This window comes from Triplophysa dalaica, chromosome 16 (genome assembly GCF_015846415.1).
Source record: "Triplophysa dalaica isolate WHDGS20190420 chromosome 16, ASM1584641v1, whole genome shotgun sequence".
Lineage (NCBI taxonomy): Eukaryota > Metazoa > Chordata > Actinopteri > Cypriniformes > Nemacheilidae > Triplophysa > Triplophysa dalaica.
Window position 1 is genome coordinate 14,100,284 of NC_079557.1, and position 5,264 is coordinate 14,105,547.

The window sequence follows — 5,264 nt, forward strand, 5'->3', positions numbered from 1 at the left end:
GTCACGCACCATCTGCACGCACTCCACAAAGTTGAACTATCCAGACACGGCGCAAGTCTGCGGGGTGGCAGCCATTGGTCGAGTGTCACACGGCCCATTGAGAGGATTTATGCTTGTGTACTTTATTCTGTTTTGTATAAACAACGGCGCAACGCACTACCTTTATCGGCTGCAACACGTTCTGATTATTCCACCCTAAAGTCTTCCCATCTGTCCACGATTCTGTGGCCTGAGCCTCTTTCAGAAGCCTGACAGGGAGTATCCGTGGAAAAAAGTAAACTAGTAGGGGGCCCTCATTTCACACCAACCCTCGATTGTGCCCTTCCAAACCAAAGCACTCTTCTATAGCTTTTTGATAGGCTTTCAATCCCAGCCCCACTGACAAGGTTTTCTTTTGGAGGAGTAGGAGTTGTGGCTTTTTTTGGGCGGTGGGGTGGTTGGGGGGGGCTTACCGCAGAGACTTAAGGGAGAGCAGAGGTGATTTTTTTTGTTGGGAGGGGGGCAATGGTGGAAAGGAAAAACTGCAGCAGATGGGGCTGATTGTGCTCCCTACGCAAATTAAGGAGAGAGACATCTGCAGCCGAAACATACTGGTGGTCTGGGGCAATTAAGGCAGGGGTACGAGGCGGAGGGGTGGGGGCAGTGTGGAGCGTAGGACAGGGGAAAAGACAGTTCTGCCCGTCGGTGCATAGGCTCACATTACAATGAGGCTGGCTACAATAGAGGGAGCCGTCCAAGTGGAGATGGGGGGGGGACAACCGGGGGGTTGAAGATTAATGTACGGAGAAGCCCGCAACAACACTTTGTGCAGGCAAAATAAGAGGTGGAGCCTTCAGGGCTGAATTGAGCCCGAGTTATAAAGTGTGTCCTTTTTGGCCGTCTTCTCCCATTTGAGCCCCGGGGTCATTTAAAGAGGTGACAGGACAGCTTAGATGTGCACTGTTGTGAATTTAATGCGGACCATTTTTCCCCATTTTGGGGGGACCCGCCCCCCTTCAGCTCTGGAGAGGTGACGTGACAAAGCGGGGTCATCCCGAGGATTAGACCCCTTTAACGTTGCCTTTATTTATCGACTGGGCGCTGAGGGGGAAATTTGGGCTGAGGGAAGAATGCCGCCATGGTGTTTACCGGCTCATCCCTCCAGGGATATATGTGCAACAATGCAGCCCCGTTGCACATTTGCATAACTCGCTCACATCTAAACAGGCTCAAGTTGTTTTAAATAATTGGGGCAACTAACAGGATGCAATTGTTTTGTAAGGGAGGCTCTCTCTGTGGGTAACCAAAGACAAATCCTATTCTCGTTAGCATGCGCGCATACCGCCATCATGAAAAATGTGCAGGTGCACCTTTTAATCAAGTTCACGTAGAAATGTGCTTAAGCGTGTTTTATTCGGATCAGAGCTGTTTATTAACATGGATCTGCACATTTGTTAAGCCACAGGTTAATGTGAAACATTTTAGATTTTAACATTTCTGAAATTTGCTAACAATTTGGTCTTTGTGGGTGTAAGGAGTGACAAATTGTGTTTAGAGAAACACTGTTCAAACGCTCAATGGTCCCACCCGGAGATTAGTTTGACCTTTTATTTAAGGGGGTTTTGTTAAAGTTTTATGTAGATATTGCTCTTTCAAAGATCCAGAGATTTGATGGAGTTTTCAATTGTTTCATTTAAATATCAAATTTGACTGAAATGTTTCTTCAAAAAATGAGTGAAATAAATCAGAAACAAATGTGTCAATTTTGAAAATACATTAAGAGTATGGAGGTGTGAAATGAATGTAGTTTGTAGAGGTAAAATAATCTGGATTTGGTTAAATTAGGCGGGTCAAAAAAAATTATTGTGACAATTTCCAAGGTGTCAGCTGTCAGTGAAACATGTCATTAGATAAACCAGTGAACTTATGGGGAACTCACTTTATGTATTCACTAAAAATAACCTTGACACCAGTTGGTTAGAAATATCACCTACAAAAGTTAGATCTCAAAGATAAGCTTTATTAATTTGACAAATCTGACTATATGTTTTATAAATGCACATTCAAAAGCAATTCAATTTTGAAGTGTTCAATAATTGTACAATACTCTTTACACACTAGACAAGTGTTATCATATTAGTGAATTGTTGTTATGACCACTGTTTCCCCCTAAATCAGTCCAGCTGTTCTCCAGGCCGGGTCATATAAAAGGGATACTTCACCCAAAAATGAAAATTCTGTCATCATTTAATCACCTTCGAGTTGTTTCAAATCTGTATAAATGTCTATGTTCTGATGAACACAGAGAAAGATTTTTTGAAGAATGCTTATAACCAGACAGATTTTGCCCCCCATTGACTCCCATGGTAGGAAAAACTACTTTTTAATTTTTTTTTGTTCTGTTGAACACAAAAGAATACATTTTGAAGAATGTAGGAAAGCAAACAGTTCTGGGGCACTTTTGACTACCATAGTATTTTTTCTTACTATGGTAGTCAATGGGGGGGAATAAGCATTCTTCCATATATATATCTTTCTATGTGTTCATCAAAACAATGACATTTATACAGATATGCAACAACTCGAAAGTGAGTAAATGATGGCACAATTTTCATTTTTGGGTGAAGTATCCCTTTAAACCAAGTCGAGAGGTTTGGTTGGTGACCATCCAATGGAAATCCTAATTGCTAGGCCAAGGGACAACTATAATGGAGGTTATCTGAGAGGCCGCCTCGTCTTTGAAGAAATGCAACTCGGACAAAAGTCCCAATTACTCCCAATTGTCGTGGGTCTCGGAAAGATTGAAACGAGATCCGGGTCTGTGGTAATCCTGCGGTTTCTTCACCTTTCTGTAGCTTCCACCTCTCCATTGGGTCAGACACCCCGAGTGTGAGGCTTACTCCAAAAACACTATTAAATGGGTCTGGAGTCCCCCTTCAGATCCACGCTGAAGGAGTCTGCTTTCAAAGACACACTAGAGGATCCTTTTGAAGACGGAGCGGACAGTTCAGAGCAGCCTGAGGTTACTCATCCATGGACTGAATGAATCCTTTCAGAGCGGGGTACTCATACACAGACAGACTCAACAATAAGTGTTTGCTCACAAGAGCCTGCCCGGCGCAGGAAGACCTACACCAGTGTATCACATCACTTGACAACTGTCCATCATCTCAACATTTACTTTTAAAGCGATTCAGTGGGCCATTAGAGAAAGTAAGCGGCACTTGACTATTTGAGGTCAGCGATGCGTTCCAATGATCTTCAAATATCTGTCCTTGTGAATGTGCAGAGAGTGTTTGTCATACAAGCATTACATTGGCGAATAAATCTTTCTTTTCTTCAGTCATACAGAATTGATACATTAACTTTTACACTAAAAAGGAACAAAGGAGCACAAAGGATCTTCTAGAATCCAACATTGTTCCGGTCGAGGCCCAAGCGGCTAGCTCACAACTTCATGATTTAGAGCTTTTTTGTCCCCTTGTTCTCAATGAAGGCCTAAAACCCCGAGGATATTTTTCCTCCTGCTTTCGGACGAGCTGATGTTTCTTATAATTGTTCACTGGAGTGAATCACGCGCCACAAAACACTGCAGCACATTGAGACCACTAGCAGAGGGCACTAGGAAGGTGACGAATTGGCAGTGAGAATGAACTTAATCCCCTAAGCTCTTGTTGGGGCTTGTCTTTGCTGTCCCTTCTTCCCCAGAAAAGACCCCAAACCTATAAAGCAACTCAAACAAGAGGTCCACTCTGAGCACGCTGAATGCTCACAGAAATAAAACCCGCGCACACATCTGTGTGCTTAGCCGAGCGTGTGGGAAATGAATGGAGCTGCAATATTTCTGTCAGATTCTGAGATGATCGGTTTGGAAAACTGATAGCAGGAAAGGAGTCAATACAGGATATATCATGTCACTTGCAACTAGATATAAACTGTTACTTATGTATTTTACATTTTGTATGAATAGCAAACCGATTTTTGCAGATCTGTTACTTGAAAATGTAAAACTACAATGTTTGTGATTTTCTAGCAACGCATGTGACTAAATAAATATAGAAAGTAAATAAAAATCCCATTTATAAAATGAAACCACACACACTTGGTAAACAGTTGGTTAAGGTTTCACTCAGTATGGACTAGATGATATGTTTGTTGCAGTTATAAAGAAACACTTAAATAATTTGAGTTAGAGGGTTGAAAGTTGATCCTTGACAAATACAGTGAACGTTATAATTTGTGCTAGAATTAAGAAATTTGTTCATTTGTTGTAAATAACAAAATCAAGAGTTGCTAAGTATGACACATCTAAGTGATTCAGATTTTTTATTTGTATCTACTAAACAACAAAAACACAGAATTTGTGCATGTTATGTTTCAAGAAAAAAATACGTATTTGTTAAAAGCCTCATAAATGAGCCACAAATATAAATGTAACAACAGTTGTATATTTCTTGAAATCAGTTTCTAAAATGCTCATAGTTTAATGTCTTATACCGGCATGACTTAACTTGTGTTGAGGGAAATATTCTTCATTAATAAAAAGTATAAGAAATTATTTCTTATAAAACAATCAAATCAAACATAAGAAAGAACGTTTGCCATTATAGTCATCATTATGTAATAAAATATGATTAATAAATGTTTTATTTATAGCGTTTACAATATTGCTACAAATTAAATAGATATTTCCCTGATTTGGACAAAAAAATTATATAAGGATTATCTTCAGGAAATGAGAGGCTGTTAAAACCCTAGATAATAAGATTACTCTATATCCAAACCCCACCAATTTTGATTGACTGCTCTTCAACCAGACGGACATGTTTTCCCTCCTGGGCAAAAATGATTTTCAAAAAATCTTGGTTACTATGCATTGTTTTTACAACTTACCTTTTTTTAATAGTAATATCTGAAGTAGTTTTAATGCATTTAGACATCATTTTGTTTATTTGACAAGTAATAATCTGATGTGATTCAGTAGTATTTAGGAAACTAACTAAATTATTATTACACTATTAAATCTCAGTATTTACATTATGACATTATTCTTTCAAACTAAAACATCAAATCCATCAAAGCTCTACAGATGACACATTAGGTTGAGTGAGGCTTTGAATTTCATGATACTCATAACTAGCAAATCACGCATCTAATTAAAAAACTCTTTCAATGTGTTTAAAATGTAATGTATTCAGTGGCAGTTTACAATTATTTATAAAGAGAATTAAAAACAAAGGTTTGAAAAAACAGGGAAATTTCATTGATCAAATAAAAGAGAAGGC